The sequence below is a fragment of the Arachis ipaensis genome, chromosome B5 (assembly GCF_059453495.1).
Source record: "Arachis ipaensis isolate K30076 ecotype BB chromosome B5, ASM5945349v1, whole genome shotgun sequence".
Classification (NCBI taxonomy): Eukaryota; Viridiplantae; Streptophyta; class Magnoliopsida; order Fabales; family Fabaceae; genus Arachis; species Arachis ipaensis.
The window spans coordinates 104,307,427-104,318,975 of record NC_142440.1 but is presented as its reverse complement, the minus strand read 5'-3'; the positions used below and the strand labels follow the sequence as shown (position 1 = coordinate 104,318,975).

The 11,549-nt window shown below is 35.2% G+C and overlaps 1 long non-coding RNA gene across 1 annotated transcript; it reads left to right on the top strand.

Annotated features, from left to right (window-relative positions):
- Positions 1 to 8,047: 8,047 nt before the first annotated feature.
- On the top strand, positions 8,048 to 10,502 carry LOC148565227 (uncharacterized). Its single transcript, XR_015883623.1, has 4 exons — positions 8,048 to 8,176; positions 9,910 to 9,967; positions 10,208 to 10,281; positions 10,392 to 10,502. It is a non-coding gene; the product is annotated as an uncharacterized LOC148565227 (long non-coding RNA).
- The last annotated feature ends 1,047 nt before the right edge of the window (positions 10,503 to 11,549 follow it).

Sequence of the window (11,549 nt, the reverse complement as noted above, 5' to 3'; positions counted from 1 at the left end):
AGAGGTCCAAATGACGCGTTTCTAACGGCGTTAGAAAGCTAACCTCTAGTGCTTTCCAACAATATATAATTATGTATACTTTTATTCGAAGAAGCCTGCCCATTCTGGGCGTTGAACGCCAAGCAGCTACCCCCTAGCTGGCATTCAACACCCCAAAGGAGATCCAAAGCTAGCGTTGAATGCCAACTACCCCCTAATGGGCGTTCAATGCCCACCAAGAGTACAAGGCAGTGCCAATCACCCCCTCATGGGCGTTCAACACCCATTCCTCCAAGTGGATACCAAGCTCAACCCAAGAACTCAACTCAAGTGGGCCCACAAGTGAATTTTCGCACCTCTAGTCTATTCTATCATAATTTTTGTACTTCTTAGTTACTAAGTTATTATATATAGAAGAAGATCAACCTTGTTTAGGATCTTCTTCCCCCACTTTTACTTTCGAACATTATTGTACAGTATGAGCCACTAACCTCCTAGATTAAGGTTAGGAGCTCTGCTGATTCTTATGGATTAATAATATCATTGTTCTGTTTCAATCTATGCTTGATTCCATTCTACGATGTATCTTCGTTCTTCATCCTAATGGATTGGGAGTGTAACTTGACCGTCATCCCTATTCTACATGGGTTCTTGCAAGTCCTTGATGGGATAGTACTGAACCACAACCTTGATTATACATCTCTTAGACGGCTAATCCACGACTTCATTGGGGACTTGGAGACATCAGTTCAGCCGAGGTATGGGGTGATTAGGGCCTTTGTGGTATAGGCTAGAATCAATGGGGCAATGTTCTTTGATTCAGAAGATCCTACCATGTCTGTGATGCTTTGAGTAGGATCACCAAGGGAATGGACTGTAGGAGCTTCACCCTCATTCAGATTGGATGACCACTGACCTAGCGTTTGATCTGAAGCAGAGGAAATTAATGACCACTAACCTGGCATTAATCACTTACAGCCTGCCATGGAATGAATCATCAGAAGTTGAAGTAGACAGTGACAAAAGTTAATCCAGAAGGAGGAAGCATCTCCGAAGCCTCAACCGTTCTCTTATCAATTAATTTCATATCAATCCAGTAATATTTTATTTATTCTATTTTTATGGATTTTTCCACAATAAATATATTTTCTATCCTCCTGACTAAGATCTACAAGATAACGATTGCTTGTTTAAACCAACAATCTCCGTGGGATCGACCCTCACTCACCTGAGGTATTACTTGGACAACTCGGTGCACTTGCCGATCTATCTGTGTGAGTATTGTGGAGTCAATTTCGTGCACCATACACCAACATCATTCAATCCCATCTTAGGGTCCACTAGCCTAAGTGTCCAGAAACATTACATATTACATAACGAAAATCAAAACCATACCTTGGCCGATTCCCAAAATGCACCAAACATCAAAATGAGGTCACCAAGCTCGATCCAAAAGCCTCAAACCAACTCCAACAAACACCAAAACTCAATCTAACATCATATAACATACCAGCATCAAACCTAGGCTTCATAAAAATAACTAAACACAAGGGTTTAGTGAGACCTTTCCTTACCCAACGAGATTAGGGGCAAAACCCAATAATATTCCAATGCTAGATCACCCATAAACAACCAAAATAAAAAAATCTACTCAAAAACCAAGTGTAAAAATGCAAAATTACTTAGCACAGGAAACTGGAGCATGAGACACGCGTTCTTACTAGAAAAACTTTGTTAAAAATGAAGAGCTCAACGAGAGCTTCGTGTGACCGCAAACAGCTCGTCAATCGGAACTCTGGATCAAAAGTTATGAGTGAAACAAGATGAATGTGAATAGTGTTCTTCCCTCTTCTCCTCTCCTCTCCTCTCATCTCAGCGCCTTCCCTCTCTCAATTTAGGGTAAAATGAGTGAAATCTCACTAAAAGATGTATATATATGTTAGGCTTGGTCCCAACTTAGGCCCGGTCCAATTCGTTAGCATTTTAGGTCCGTTTGGCCTATTTTGGGCCAAAACCTTTAAGATTAGTGCCCGGTTTTCAATTCTAAATTATTTTTGTCCTTTCAAAACAATAAATCCAATTTTCAAAATCCTATTTTTCTCAATATGTGTGGTATCAGTCAGAGTAGAGCCGATACTACCGGCTTAAGTGCCGGTAGGCATTTTTACAAAAATTTTTCATCAAAGATACATTTTTCTACTCAGAAAAATTCATTGAATTCAAATTTCATCTTTTTATTTTCAAAATAACATTTCTATATTTCCGAACTTAGTTCAGGAAGTTAAAAATTATTATTTTATTAAAGCGGTTTTACATGAAAACTCTGATTCTTATAGATGGTGGGCGAGCTAGTTGTAGTAGGGGGTGGCCCATGAAAAATATGGGCATCCCACTTGACTTTGGTGCATCGTCATCCCGCACCCAGCCTACAACCACCACGCTTACTACCGATCTTGTGGTTGACGTGCAAGCATAGTTGTCATAGGGGTTGGATCCTATCATGACGATGCCGATCCCGAGTTCAGCCTCAAAGGCGTTAGGTGGCACACACCAGACACCACTATAATCACTATTGCAACCGTAACCTCAGCCACAGCTATAGCTACTGACCTAGACACCACCGCAGGCACAAGCATCACCTAATCTTTGTTCACACCAAACACGATCAATAGCTGAAGCTTCAAGAGGTGCCCCATCTACACAACCTACTAAACAAAAGCTAGTGTGGAATGGAGTTGACTGGTATGTTTTTACATTTATGGGTTTATTTAAATTTATGTTATAGCATGCTTATGCATATATGGTGAAAATTGTTTGCTTAATCACAGTTGGGACCTTCTAACACCAGAGACAGAGAAGATTACTTTAGTTTTCAAGAACCACTATAGGTGGTTCATAACCAAGTTCAGTATGGCTCTAGATAGCGTATGCGATCCTTTGGTGGCAACTCTTTTAAAGGTAATTAAGTGATTTTTTTACCTTCAAATTATAAACTTATATTAATCTAATTCACTTATGTTTGATATTATAGGACCACTTTGAGTTCCTCTATGGGGCGGAGAAAAAGATCTACAATGCTTTGCAGGTGAGAGCCGCCAAGTGCCTATGTAGAAGATGCTAGCAAACATCCGTAACAAGGGTGCTCCGGTAGACTGAATCTTGGACGATATCTTTGCCCAGTTGAAAGAGTACTAGAAAATAAGGGACTATCAGGCAATCAAGGCTAAGGCCCAAGCCATTTGAGCATTTGAGACTGATGGATTCGGGCACACTAGAGGGTCTACCAACTATAGGGCGACCGAGAAGAAGATCGTTTGTATTATTTAAAGTTTTAATTGTTAACTTAATTTTTTATTTTATTTTTAATAAATTTGGAACTAATATAATAACATTTGAAATTCTAAACCCTATAGATAAAAGATCGAGTTGGGTTGCAAACCTTGTCGGAGCGAGGTCTTTCAGAGCAAGAGGAAGGACGACCGTATGAAGCGGGTCGACAAGTGGTCTAAGGATGCTTCTGTAAGTTCATAGAACCAAAATATATCTTGATAAGTAATATTTGTTTTCTTATTTAACTCTATGTTCAACAATATTATTCGATTTCAGATTGAGTTTGATGCTAGCCAAGGACAGGAGAACCGTGCGACTCAGATTGCACAGGGGCCCTTGTGCTGTCGCTCATATTTAAGGATGAGATATGGGCGCAGATAGTTGGAAGCTAAAAGCGAGGGAGGGTTTACAGCATGGGACGTTAATTCCCCATGACTACTTTGTGATTCTCCGATGTTTAGTCCATTGCTAGCAAAGGTATGGATATTAGAGAGCAAGTTACCCTGCTCAATAAGGATCTACATTAGGACATACGAGTGACAATTGCAATAGCATCCGACGAGATACACGAAGCTAGAGGCATGCTATCAACAGGAGCATGATGAGTGGAGGCATGCTCATCAGAGATACAAGATGGAGATCAAGATTTTCCAAGAGATCATCGTCTACCAATAGACCGATCTAGAATAGTGGAATAATATCATCAATAAAGAGATATGTACTCATTCATGCGGGAGAAGATGGGGAGTGGCTAGTCTAGCTGTATGCCAGCTATGCTACCTCTTCCACCGCCTAGACATTGATAAACCCCATTTTCAGGGTTTATCTTGTGTTGAATTTAGAGGGTTTTGTCAATTTTTCTCCCATGTATCCAATTAAATAGCATGGTTTTGTAAATTCTCCTTTAATTGTGTTAAGAGTGAAAACATGCTTTTTAGGACTTAAAATAGCTAAATTTAATTCACCTTAATTCAATTAGATGCCTTGATGTGTTTGTCAAGTGATTTTAGGTTTAGGAGGCAAAGATTGGATCAAGGGAACGAAGGAAAAAGCATGTAGAAATGGAGAACTCATGAAGAAATGAAGGAATCGCAAAGCTGTTAAGCCCAACCTCTTGTACTTAATCGATCATAACTTGAGCTACAGAGGTCCAAATGACGCGGTTCTAGTTGTCTTGGATAGCTAACATCCGAGGCTTCAAAATGATATAAAATTTGTCATAGTTGCATCGCGTTTAAGGGTGCACACGTGCACTGTATGCGTACGCACTGATGTTGCACGTGATTTACTAATTACAACTCGTGGCCAACGATTTCTGGTGCATTTTGGGCCCAATCCAAGTCATTTCTGATACTATTTAACTCAAGGATTGAAGGGGGATGAACCACCTAGTGACCAATTAGTTTAGTTTAGTTTAGTTTTGGAGGAAAGTTAGTCTCTAGGATTAGGATTAGGTTAGATCTAGATTAGGAACTCTTAGATCTAGGTTAATTTCATGCTTTGATTCACTTTTCCTTTTGTAATTCTTCTTCTTCTCGATCTCTTCTCTCTAATTTAGCATTTAATTCTTGTAATTCTCAACTTTTATGTTGATGCACTTTTGTTCTTTCCTTTTCCTTTTAATGCAATGCATGTTTTGATTTCCTTTATTGTTCATTTGATTTGTTATTATTTAATTCCTTGAAATAGAGTAGTGTAGATTTACTTTTCTTGCAATTTTACTATGCTTTCCTTTTATGCCTTCCAAGTATTTGATAAAATACTTGGTTGGATTTTAGAGTAGAATTTTATGCTCTTGGCTTGGGAAGGTAACTTAGGAACTCTTGAGTTACTAATGTCCAAGTAATTGATGATTGGGAGCCATTAACTCTAGGTCTCACCAATTGAATTGGTGGAGAGCTAGGACTTATGGACTTGGATTGGTATAGCTCACTTGACTTTCCTTTACTATTAGTTAGGGGATGACTTAGTGGGATTGATCCTTGCCAATTCTCATGTTGTGGTTAGTGATAGGGATAGAGATCCTTGACCACCAAACCTTGCCAAGACCTTTTTAGCTATTAGTTTACTTCCTTGCAATTTATCTTTTAAATCTCTTATCAAAATCCCAAACATAACTCATAACCAATAACAAGAACACTTTATTGCAATTCCTAGGGAGAACGACCTGAGGTTTAAATATTTTGGTTATTAATTTTAGGGGTTTGTACTTAGTGACAACCAAATTTTTGTATGAAAGGATTATTGATTGGTTTAGAAACTATACTTACAAGACTACAAGATTTTTGCTTATTTGTGGGAGTATTTTAGTGAAGGTTTTTAAAAACCTCCACAATACATTTTATTTATGGCAATTTAGAAAACCTCCACCAATAATTAATTAAAATTAAGATTTGAAACAAAACCTAATTTTCCCTTTCTTTCAACACGAGAGTCTGGGTTATAGCTCAGAGAGAAAGAGAGCTTCTGGATCGAGAGCTTCGTTCACCATCCACTGTCATCGGCTTCAAACAAAACCGCCATTTTTGCCGTCGTTCCCGCTGTCATTTCCGCCGCCGGTACCGTCACCACTGCCGTGTCCGTTGCGGTAGAGAGCTTCTAGATCGAGAGATTCTGATTCAGGGAGGTTGATGTTGGCCCCGATGGTAAGATTCGTTACGAGGATTTCATCGCCAGAATGGTAAACTCCTCACATATCAGATTCTTGCAAATTCCATTCGCTCTGCTTCTGGATTTTCCTAAATGTGTTCTTTCTTTTTTCTCAGCTATTTCCGTATTACTGTTTCTTCTTCTTCTTCATGTTTGGTTTTTGTTTTGTGCCGTTTCCTTTAGTGGACGAAAGGGTTAACCATGTTATGTGCAGTTTATTTTATTTGATTTTAATTTCTCCATTCTTTTTATCTGGTGGTGTTTCAAATGAGAAATTAGTTTGTTCTATGATATGGTGGTTGAATTCGATGGAGTTTTATTAGAACTCTGTTTCATTGATGATGGATTATTCTAAAGAAGTGGCATTTGATCATTACAAGTTGCTGTTCTTGCTCTATTCTGTTATTTTTAGAACATTGTCTTCCTCCTCTACAGAATCAGAGTGGATTGAGCCATGTTTAGTTTATTTATCAATAAAATTATTGGTAGTGCACTTGATTATACGTAACTGATTCACATGAATTAACATAATTTGTTGCCAGATTGAGTATAAACCAGAAATGTTCAGCTTATAAGTTAGAAATGTTCAGCTTATAACTTGGCGACCACATCGAGTATAAATCAGAAATATAATGTTTTATAGCTGCCATTAATTGTGTCATGTGTGTATCTTCCAACCTTGCACACAAGAAAACCAATGTAAAAGAATCTTATGCAGAAATCACAAAACCCTTTCTCAAAATTTAGCAGTAGCAATAGTAGTACTCCTTTTTTTTATTTTTCACTTTCTCCCAATATATATTTATTATTTAATTTTCTAAGTACTACTATGTTGGTAATTAGAATTGCAGGTTCTAGAATTGTGACCTTGGATCTCTCATAGTGTACTCAGTTGAAGCCACAATAAACGCAGATTTTGTGGTACCCTCAAGCACCTTAATTGGTTAATAATAATTAATGATACCTAATACAATAAGCTAATTGAGCTACTAGCATATATAAGAAGCAGAAAGCATACATTATAGTTTTGAAGTTTGCATGCGCTATATAATAAGGTACACAACAAATTAAACTTCCTCTTTGAGTTAGCCATAACTGATTGAGAAGATTTTATAACCATGCTTTTTTTTTTAAATTTACTGAAAGCAATGTTCTTTTACTGTTTGAGGCACCAATTCAATTATATGGTTAAATTTTGGTTTTGAATTTCTTTTTAGTTATTCTTAGTTAATTAGTAAACTAGCTTGCAAGTACTTATTATTTCTAGATCCCGCAGAACATTGGATATTGCAAAGACTGTCATGAAAGAGAGATCATATGTCTACAACAAAAAAGACAAGATCATCCATCTTGCCAAAGATGGGAAACTGGAAGAGGTAAGTTTGTAGCTTTAAAATTACTTGGTTTACCATGCAGAAAGCAACTATATGACTTTTAACCTCAAAAAGGTACAACTTTGGAAAGTTATAATGTTAGTGTATTAATATTAATTTTAGTGTGTTAATGCACCTCTTATGCCATTGTTTGCTGGGCGATACTCTAAATATGCGCTTGTATCTCATACACTATTTGGTATTCTATATCATATAAGTTTTCAATAGACCAGTTTATAAGAGACACAACATGTCAGGAGAATCAAGTGTTATGTCACTCCTCAGCCAGCCATATCAATATATAGGTTTATTGTGTGCCTACAATAGATGATTGAAATCTGCAAGGTGCATGATATTGATGTTTCTTATTTGTCAAGTTAGATAGACTGAAATGAATAAGCTTTAAATTTTTGTTAACGTTTTAGTTGTTTTGAATTAACTTGACATTCTTCATAAATATAATTGAATCTTAAGGATATCATTTTGGGCAATGAACTTCTGATAAAGAAATGCTTCCATATAGATTACTTGGTATCAAATGTCTTCAGATTTTTTATAATGGTCTGTGTTGGCTGTTATGTACCATTGTATTGTTCTGATTCTTATGATATAATAAAATAGCAAAGATTCCTTTGTCTATATTTCTCTGAAAATGGAAACTTGAATGCTTGATGTGCAGATCATGAATGCAAAATCATGCTCTGATCTCTATTCTGGATTTCATGTATTGGCTTTATGCTGCTGTAAAACTCAGATGCTTGCTTGTGACAAATGATGAAATGTGAGCTCACATATTTGAACTCATAGGAAGCAACTTTCTTAACAAATGGAAAGAAATACATCAAGTAAGCTATTGTTTATTCTAGCATAATGCGCAAGTTTTTTCCTGTTCACAATTTGCTTGTTCTATCCTGTAATTTGGTTTGAGCACTTTCACTCATGTAGATTCTTTTTGAAAGTGTTTATTCTATGGTATTATTTCTTTTTTGTTGTCATTCATGTGCATATTCTTATTATATTCTTTAGTGTATTATAATTTTCTGTAAAATTTCTGGTAGGAGGGAGATTTATTTGGAAAAAATGGAGTTTGATCTATTTTAATTTTCATGTGGTTGGAGAAACCATACTGATTTTTAGGACATTCTCCAATATTTGACTTAGCCGTAGTTATTTTATATCATAATAAAAAGAGGTGTGTACATAATTTCTCATCGTAAACCTAGTAACGTAGTAGCTCTAATTAAAATGGCTGGCTTTATATATTACCTCTACACACAGCTTAAAATAATTTATGTCATGCAAAAAAAAAGAATAAAACACGTATATCTAGCTAGTTAGCTCGAGTTTAAGATTATGTTTCTATTTTTTTTTTAGAATTATCATTCAAAGATATTCTAATACATTGAATAATTTTACTCATGAAATCAAATTTCTTGGAATGAACAAGGCACACTCAACGGTGACCAAATCTTAATTTTCTTTGTGATTGTGAAAAGAAGTGAATGATATGGTTTGAAGTTTGGATATAATTATGTTTAGCATTTACCATCATCAATTCAACCAATTATTCTTCTAGTCAAATTAGCCCCACACACCCTTCAAACTTCGATTCAATTTAATTAGTTAATCTACTTTAAGCTAAAATCCTTATTATTAGTAGCAAAACATAACAACATATAGTAAATACTCTTAGTTAGTAGCTAAAACTAACCTTGTCTAAAATATTTATATGGTCCCCGCCCTCAAAACTTTAATATGTTTGGATTATTATTATATAAGGTAAACTCTAATAATAGTCATTTTGCTTGTGAATATCAATTAATGCTCTGAGTAAGTATGTCCTCTTTTAATAATCTCAACTATTGTATTTGGACTTGTTTCTTGAGAAGTGCCATAAGCCCTCTCATCCACTCCTCTACCACCTTTTTTTCTTTTTGACTTACATTTTAATTTCATCTTGCATCAATTTGTATTGAACATTGCAGTGATTTTGTTTTGGACCACTTGTCAATTAAGTGGGTAGTAAATTGTGTTCATAGAGACTGACATAGATTAGCTGAGACAAATTTTGTAAAGAAGGCTCTTTCTTTTTGTTTTGAAGATTGTCCATTTTAAAAGAAAGTTATTGCATCTCATTTCTTGACTAATTTTATTTTTTATATCTGGCTTTTGTTGTATCTGAATGATCTCTTATATTTATGCAACTATAATTGTAAATCTGTTAAGAACTCTCAATTTTCTTATATTAGAAGTAAAGGAAGAGGCATTCCATGTCATTATAAAAAGTAACACAAGCTGGAGACATTAGTTGATTGAATGTTACGAACTTCAATTTTCACAGTGATTCTAATTTTGTTGAGGGCAGTGTTATAGAATTGCAAATTCATACTTAACCTTTAACATCTCCATTTGCATTCTTGTTCTATATCTATGATTATTTATCTATCACAGTTATATTCTACTTAATAACTGATGCTTTTATTCTTGAATTTGAGGACTAGTTGTTACTCTTGCTTGGAAAATTCAATATTGAAGTGGGTACTGATTTTATTAATGGTTTTATTATGCATTTGCTTAGGTTTCTTCTATTTCTGGGATTAAAGTGGGTACTGATTTTTCTCTCACCACTTGTTGAGGTAAGATAATAATTATATCCTATTTTGTTTTAAATATGTTAGAAGTCTATTATAGCTTTGTAGTTTATTATGTTAGAAGATAATGCAGCTACTAACTTGGTAAGAGATATGTTTGAATGAAAATTTGTACAAAATTTTACCAAAGGTAACATTTTAAGCTTTTTATTTATTATGCATGCATTTATGTGTATAAAAAGGAAATAGTGTTTGATTAGTGATTTTTTTGTGTGGTTTTGGTAGGTTTTCTGTGTGTATAGGAAGGAAATAGTGCCATTGCAGACCATCAGAACTATGTCTGTACATAGATATATGAGGTAACACTATCTCTCGTCTCCTATTCAATTACCTGATTGATCTCTTTATCTTCTTAGTTTCATTTTCATCTTTTCTTCTGTAAAGATAATCTCTCTTTTTCAATTCTCAGGTCAGTTTGGGCATAATGCCCAGCTTTTGTTTTAACACCCTTTACAGTCACTGAGGTTATCCATGAGTCCAAGCTCCCAATCAAGTTGTATCACATCCTCACAACAAGCATCACATACTGTCATGAGCACTACAAAGAAGAGGGTGCATGACGAAATGGTGGAGCAGAACCAGAAACAAATTGCTCATAGAAAATCCATTGATACCTTTGGCCAGAGAACATCTCAATATAGAGATGTTACAAGGTTGGTGCTTTTGTTGCTATTAGAAAGACTAGTGTTTGAACAATAATAGGTTCAATGATTTGCATATATAATTACTTTCTTATTAATAAATTTTTGTTAAATTATTTAGGCATAGGTGGACTAGTAGATATGAAGCTCATCTATGTTCAAACTGGTCCTTTTGATGTCACTGAACTATTTCTTTCAGGGTATTGTGAGGCTTAATCCCTACTTGGAGATGGATGTCAAACACCATGCTTGGACTTTCTCTCCGAGGTTGGCCCTTACAAGATTATAGATGGAATATTGTGGCCAATTTTAGAGGTAGTAACATCGGTATTGGAGGAGATGAACTTGTCAGAGGACACTATAATAAAGAGACAAAGAACTGTGTAAGGACTTGCTATTTATACTACTTGAAGTCATGTATCAAGTGCCTTGAGAAGATATACAGAGCTCTTTGTAAAGTATAGCATCTTTTGTTTTTTCTAAAATTAGCTTTACTATTTACTTTTATTCAGAGTTTATATGTTTACTTATTCTACAGAATTAAAACTATATGCTTGCATGTTTGTATCATTTCATTTGTTCCCTTTCAGACTTTTATTTCTTCCTGAATTTTGTGCATCTTGAATGGATAATTTGATGTTGCAGCTTATAGAAGAAACAAGTTGATTCATAAAAGAAGACATTCCCATTGTATATTTTTTATTTTTTTCCTTCTATTCTTAGAATGTTTATCTGTAGCATGCTGTGTTGCACTTGTCAAAAATTGACAGGGCATTTCTTTATTTGTACCCTATACACACATGTAAAGCTCAGTCATTTTCGCATTATGGATATTTACATCTCTGCTAAATATGAGGAGTAGCTAATGAAGGTTATGGATATTTAGAATTATGTCTTATATTGAGGAATTGTGTTATAAAAGATTT